Source organism: Anomaloglossus baeobatrachus, chromosome 6, assembly GCF_048569485.1.
Source record: "Anomaloglossus baeobatrachus isolate aAnoBae1 chromosome 6, aAnoBae1.hap1, whole genome shotgun sequence".
Taxonomy (NCBI): Eukaryota; Metazoa; Chordata; class Amphibia; order Anura; family Aromobatidae; genus Anomaloglossus; species Anomaloglossus baeobatrachus.
In genome coordinates this window covers 49,200,702-49,208,917 of record NC_134358.1, presented here as the reverse complement: position 1 = coordinate 49,208,917, position 8,216 = coordinate 49,200,702, and positions in this window count along the sequence as shown.

Sequence of the window (8,216 nt, the reverse complement as noted above, 5' to 3'; positions counted from 1 at the left end):
GGGTGAACCCTGAGAGCAAGCACCCTCAGTTAGCCATACTGGGGAGCGAGACCCGGCTAGTTTCAAGCTACAGGGACCAACTAGAAGAGAACAAGGTGCCAAGGGAAAGGTCACAGATCAACAGGCAACACCAGCAGAAACGGGACCCAAAACGATCTTCCCCTCAACGGCAGCGGTGTCCAGAACTTTGGTTTACTACAGTTGTCGATGTCAGCGTTATTGGACTGAGTACGCAAGTGACCCTTACCTCCCCCACGGCACATCCCTTTCACCTTCACCGAGTCCCGGGGCAATCCCCCTACCCGTGGAGGGGTTAAACACCTGGCTGCCCACTCCATCACCCCTGGGTACTCCCAGCTGCAGCGGTGGTACTTCACCTTACCACACAGCACAGGTGGCGTCACGAACTTTAGACACTGTCCCCTGTAAATACCCCCCATCTTTTGAGTGGCCGCGCGACCCCCAGATCCGGACGCCCCTCGAGCCACCGCGGATCCGGATCCGAGCAGCTCGGCTGCTGACGCGGGGGCGGCACAGTAGTGCTCACTCATCACTAGTTACAAGTACTGAGCACCCAAGCATGGTAGTGCTCGCTCATCACTAGTTACGGGTATCTAGCACCCGAGCATGCTAGTTCTTTTGTAGCGCCCCACAGGCAGGTGGTTAACCTACTCATTGCCGGGCCGTTTCGGGTCGGGTCAGGCGATGTCACGAGTGGCCTTGCCCTATTCCGTTGCCCCGAGGCGTACAGTAAATGGTGGGGGAAGCGGGGTATTGGGAAACGTTTGTCGTGATGCCACCTGTGGTATGCAGCCGGGTTCCTCACTGTGGCAAGTGTTATGGCAGGCCTCAGGTGGATGATGAGTGTTATAATGGCCGTTGGCACCTAAGTGCTGGGTGGCGGCGCTGGTGAGGACAAGCCAACACAGTCTCTGCGGGTTCAGGGTGTAGTTTACTTACAACTTCATTTGCCAGCGCGTTCACGCTGGTCACAGCCGTGATAGGCTCAGGTCGATCCCGGATCCGCAAGAGGTCAGAACCGGTCCGATAGTCTGTGGGCCCTTCCTCACTGCGCTTTTTAGTGCGGGTCCTTGTGGCTTGAAGCACTTAGAATCCCTTCCATACTAGGTAGAGTACTGTTCCCTATGTCAGTAGCGGGGATCCCCTGGAGTCTGACAGTAATCAAGGACCGGGAGTCCTATATGCCACTTGGCTGGAAACTTGGGTGGTCGAAGAAGCATGGCACTTCTCCGTTCGGCAGAATCTGCTGATGCAACATGGAATTACACCACCCTAGGGTGCTGCACCCTGGTCCCTGGGGAACTGACACTGTATCCTCCTCAGCGACCGTTAAACTCCTATGTACCACAGGAGCTACCGGGAAAGACGTCTGCTCACTGTCCCTCCTGCTGGAGAACTCTCTAGTTTTCTGTAAACTGTGTGTGGCTCCTAACTCGCCCTGGTGGCCACTCCTCCCCCCACCCAGGTCCTTAGCTAGTGGATTGGGGCACCGGTTGTGATGGCATCCTGTAAATGCCACACTGTTGGAAACCCCTTTTATACCCGATCCTAGTCCAGTCCCCAGTGGAGGAGGGGCAACCCATGTGTGTATGTGGTTGTGGATGATGAAACCGGTACCGACCTCTTTTTGGATCCATGATCAGCACTACACCCTGAGTGCGATGCAGTACCCTATGGCGACCTGAGCCTCAGGAGCGCCACACTTGCTCATCATTAGTTACGAGTACCGAGCACCTGAGCATGGTAGTGCTCGCTCATCACTAGTTACGAGTACCGAGCACCCGAGCATGGTAGTGCCCGCTCATCACTAGTTACAAGTACTGAGCACCCGAGCATGGTAGTGCTCGCTCATCACTAGTTACGAGTACCGAGCACCCGAGCATGGTAGTGCCCGCTCATCACTAGTTACGAGTACCGAGCACCTGAGCATGGTAGTGCTCGCTCATCACTAGTTACGAGTACTGAGCACCCGAGCATGGTAGTGCCCGCTCATCACTAGTTACGAGTACAGAGCACCCGAGCATGGTAGTGCTCGCTCATCACTAGTTACGAGTACCGAGCACCCGAGCATGGTAGTGCCCGCTCATCACTAGTTACGAGTACTGAGCACCCGAGCATGGTAGTGCCCACTCATCACTAGTTATGAGCAGTGGCGTAGCAAAGGGGGGGCGGAGGGGGCGGTCCGCCCCAGGCGGCACGTGTTAGGGGGCAGAATTTTGGGGGTAAAAAATAAAAAATAGAAAAACATAGAAGAAATAATAATTGTTGATTAACCTCTTAACGACCCATGTTATACTGGGTACGTCATGGTGACCTGGTACTTAACAACACATGTCGTACCCAGTACGTCATGGCGAAATCGCAGCCCCGGAGCCTCGGTGGCTGCGATTGGTGTGCAAAAACCTTAGATTCGGGGAGAAGGGGACCTCTGCCTGACCTCAGGAGGGGTGGTGTCTCCCCCCCGGACATACAAAGGCTGTGATTGGCTGACGAACATTGAAATCCAGCCATGATCAGTGCAGCTATAGCACTGATCACTGTCTGGAGCTCGGTGAACTTTGTTTTACCCGCCCCCAGCTCTGATTGGAGAGATCGGCCTTGTGACAGATCTCTCCAATCACCTTGGATCTGGGGCCGGTGACCTGTAGGTGACCACTCCCCTCAGCTTCACTTCATTCGTGAAAGCTGAGGAGAGTGATCCCTGCAAGTACCATTTGGTAAGTGCCCCCGATCCACCGTTGCCCCGATCAGCCCCCGATCCACCGCTGCCCCCGCCACTGCCCCCTTTCAGCCGCGCCGCCGCAGCAACAGTAGTCACAGCTCCCGATCCACCGCCGCCTCCGATCTGCCACTGCCTTCCTCCATTTGCTGCCCTTCTCCATCCGTCACCGCTCTCCCCATCAGCCGCTGCCCCCTGCATCCGCCACCGCTCTCCCCATCAGCCGCTGCCCCCTTCATCCGCTCTCCCCATAAGCCGCTGCCCCCCTGCATCCGCCACCGTTCTCCCCACAAACCGTTGCCCCCCTTCATACGCCACCACTCTCCCCATCGGCCGCTGCCCCCCTCCATACGCCACTGCTCTCCCCATCAGCCGCTGCCCCCCTTCATACGCCACCGCTCTTCCCATAAGCCGCTGCCCCCCTTCATACGCCACTGCTCTCCCCATCAGCAGCTGCCCCCCTTCATACGCCATCGCTCTTCCCATAAGCCGCTGCCCCCCTCCATCCATCACCCAATACCCAAGATACCCAACTTATATATATTATGGATTATCGATGGCCATTGGAGGGGGCGATAAATTTGACTGCCGCCGGGCGGTATAAGCAGTTGCTACGCCACTAGTTACGAGTACTGAGCACCCGAGCATGGTAATGCCCGCTTATCACTAGTTATTTACCCAGCAACCGAGCATGGTACTGCCCGCTTATCGCTAGTTACGAGTACCCAGCACCCGAGCATGGTAGTGCCCGCTCATCACTGGTTACGAGTACCCGACACTCGAGCATGGTAGTGCCCGCTCATCACTAGTTACGAGTACAGAGCACCTGAGCATGGTAGTGCCCGCTCATCATTAGTTACGAGCACCCGAGCATGGTAGTGCCCGCTCATCACTAGTTACGAGTACCGAGCACCCGAGCATGGTAGTGCTTACTCACCACTAGATATGAGTACTGAGCACCCGAGCTTGGTAGTGCTCACTCACCACTAGATACGAGTACTGAGCACCCGAGCATGGTAGTGCTCGCTCATCACTAGTTATGAGTACTGAGCACCCGAGCATGGTAGTGCTCGCTCATCACTAGTTATGAGTACTGAGCACCCGAGCATGGTAGTTCCCGCTCATCACTAGTTACGAGTACTGAGCACCGTAAGCATGGTAGTGCACGCCCATCACTAGATACGAATACTGAGCACCTTAAGCATGGTAGTGCCCGCTCATCACTAGTTACCAGTACCGAGCACCCGACCATGGTAGTGCCCGCTCATCAGTAGTTACGAGTACTGAGCACCCGAGCATGGTAGTGCCCGCTCATCACTAGTTACGAGTACTGAGCACCCGAGCATGGTAGTGCCCGCTCATCACTAGTTACGAGTACTGAGCACCCGAGCATGGTAGTGCCCGCTCATCACTAGTTACGAGTACTGAGCACCCGAGCATGGTAGTGCCCGCTCATCACTAGTTACGAGTACTGAGCACCCGAGCATGGTAGTGCTCGCTCATCACTAGTTAAGAATACAGAATATCCTATTTATAAACTATAAACAATAATTCAGGGAGCGTAGATTACACTTCAATTAACTCTTTTTCTTTAGTTGGATTTTGCATAATGACCACTGGATGGCGCTTTTGCTTTACATTAAAGCCAATATTCATTGTAAAGCCTACACTTCATAGACATATCCTTCCTGTACTTGCTCCAAATGCAAAAATGATAAAATGTCACTCTTATTTAACTGTACATAAAGCCGTGTGTGTTATACCCAACGCAGTATTCTTTTCACAGCCATTTGTGGTTGACATGGGAATTTCTATAAGTTCATCATCCGATTTCAGGATAGGTCATCAATGTGTGATCAGTGGGGGTGCAACACCCGGCCCCCCTCCAATCAGACATTGATGACTTATCCTGAGGATAGATCATCAACGTTAAACTCCCGCATAGCCCCTTTAATTCTTTGATAATGAAAAATTCAGCAACCTTTTTAGTATATTTTGTGTTCCAATTCTTTACATTTTCAAGATCTCTGCTTGCTGTCAGTGAAAAGAAACTATTTTTATACCTGACTTTGCCCTTCTCATACAAATAATGGGTTACGTTCAATAATATGGATAAAAAAGGTAGGATGAAGCTCTCGCCCGGCTTGAACACGATGGACATGGTTTTCATTCAATCTTTCAATCATCCTATGTTTCAGGAGAGATAATCTCTGCTAATCGCAGCTGCGGGACTAATTTCTCTCCTTTCTTTTCAGAGCAAGGTCAAGAAAGCCAACGTATTTAAAGTGAGACTTCTCTTTTGAACCACATGTCATTCATTCTGCGCCGTTTAATTTTTAAGCTCAATTTTCTGATACAAAGCTCCAAATCAACTATATTGTCATGAGTTAAATAATGACATTTGCACTATTTGCAGCCACCACTAGGGGGAGCTCAAGAGCTTACTGCATACTGTTTGATCACCAGGTGCAACACATAGTGTAAGCTCATAGGCGCCCTCTAGTGGTGGCTACAAACAGCCAGAATATTCGCATTCACTGTAAGAAACTGTGATTTCTTTTTTTTTTTTCATTGATTATTTTTACACAAGATTTAATGAAATTTCAAGATTTTTTATAGATTTTTTAGTTCACAATATTTCATTTCAGCTGAGCAGAACCTTGTACATTAGCCATAATTTCTCCTATATTAGCAGCGGGAGGAGGAATATATTTGATGTCTTCATCCTTTGAACCCTTGGTCCAGGAGGCCACATCTGTGCTGTTTTCCTCCCTCGGCTTTGATGATAAATGGCAGGAGTTAATCACAGGTCTCATTGGCTACAAATGATCCCCTTCCTCCTTGGTGCTGACAGAAATGGCCACCACATGACAGCCAAAGGTAATAGCTGCTATATTTATGAGTTCCTGTAAATGGTGGCGACTGCGTGATCAATGACCGTGGTGACGTCGCGTCTGAGGCGTCTGCACATTACAGGACCGGGCACGCATGGCGCCAACATAGGGTGGCAATGCGAAGAGTGTCAGTGGCACAATATTCCAAAAGATTATACAGAAAAGGTGCCTGTGACAGCAGTCTGCAGAGTATACCGCCATACAATGCAAAAAACTAATTCCACTGTAAGATCCAAATAATCAAGCTATATAGTGCCTCAGTAATAGTGACATACAGTGCCATAGTAGTGCCACGATACAATATACAAAATAATGCCACCACAATAGGCAAATAATAGATCTATATAGTGCCATAAAATAATGATATATAGATCCCTAATAATACCTCCATACAATGTAAAAAATAATGCCACCACAATAGGCAAATAATAGAGCCATATAGTGTAATAGAAATAATGCCCTAGAGCCCTAATAATACCTCCATACAATGTAGAAAATAATGCCACCGCAATACACAAATAATAGAGCCCTATAGTACCACAGTAATACTGCCATATCAAGTGCTAATTATACCTTTATACAATGCACAAATAATAGAGCTATATAGTGCCATAGAAATAATGGAATATTGACCCCTAATAATACCTCCATACAATGTAAAAAGTAATGCTAGAGCAATACACAAATAATAGAGCCATATAGTGCCATAGAAATAATGGAATATTGACCCCTAATAATACCTCCATACAATGTAGAAAATAATGCTAGCGCAACACACAAATAATAGAGCCCTATAGTACCACAGTAATACTGCCATATCAAGTGCTAATTATACCTTTATCCAATGCACAAATAATAGAGCCATATAGTGCCATAGAAATAATGGCATATAGACCCCTAATAATGCCTCCATACAATGTAAAATATAATGCTAGAGCAATACACAAATAATAGAGCCCTATAATACCACAGTAATACTGCCATATCAAGTGCAAATTATACCACTTATATACCAATTATATGTAGAAATAATAAAGCTATATAGTGCCATAGAAATAATAGTATATAGACCCCTAATACCACCATACAATGTAAAAATAATGGCAACAGAATACGCAAATAATAGAGCTATATAGTGCCACAGAAATAATGCCACATTGAGCCCTAGTAATACCTCCATACAAAGTAAAAAATAATGGCAACACAATACACAAATAATAGAGCTATATAGTGCCATAAAGATAATGTCATATAGACCCCTAATAATACCTCCATACAGTGTTACAAATACCTCCATACAAAACCTAAATAATAGAGCTATATAGTGCCTCAGTAATAGTGGCATACAGTACAATAGCAATGCCACCATATACAGTAATGTACAAAATAATGCCACCTCAATACCCAAATAATACAGCTATATAATGCCATAGAAATAATGCCATATAGAGTCCTAATTAAACCCCCAAATAATGTAAAAATAATGGCAACACATTACACAAATAATAGAGCTATATAGTGCCATAAAGATAATGTCATATAGACCCCTAATAATAACTCCATACAGTGTTAAAAATAATGCTAACGCAATATACAAATAATAGAGCTATATAGTGATTCAGTAATAGTGGCATACAGTGCCATAGTAACGCCAACATACAATGTACAAAATAATGCCACCACAATACAGAAATAATAGAGCTATATAGTGCCATAGAAATAATGCCATATAGAGCCCTAATAATACCTCCATACAATATAAAAATAATTCTAGTCAAATAAACAAGTAATAGAGCCATATAGCACCACAGTAATGCTGCCATATCAAGTCCTAATTATGCCACTATACAAGGCACAAAATATACCAGTGCCATACCCAAATATTAGAGCTATAAAGTTCTTCAATAATACTGCCATATAGAGTCCTAAAAATACCAACATACAATGCACAAAAAATGGCACTACAATATTTTATAGCAGAGCTGTACTGACATAATAATGCCACCATACAATGTACAAAATAATTTGACCACAATACCCGGGTAATATAGCCATGTAGTGCCATAGTAATACTGAAATATAGTGCCCTAATACCAACAAACAATACCCAAAATACTGCCACTTCAATATACAGTTATACAATAGAGCTATTTACAGTAGTGCTTCAATAGTGCTGCCATGTACAGTTCTAATAATACCACTATACAATGCACAACATAAGGCTACATTATAACCAAATATTAGTGCCATATAGTTCCACAGTAATAACCCAATATAGTGCTCTAGTAATGCCACCATACATTTCATAAAATATTGCCACCGCAATATGCAGAGTTATATATTAGGCTATATATTGCCATATAGAGTTCTAATAATACTGCCATACAATGCACAAAACTGACACAGCAATACCCAAATAGAGCCATGACATGCCTCAATAATGATGCCATATCAATGCTTCTAAAATTCCCAGATTAGGTTGGGGCGTCCCAAGCAGATCTGTAATTTCTGGAGCATATCCCCAAGGCATTTGTCCTTAAACGTCCCTATATTTTGTCTCTGCCATAGTTAGGATTTCCTTC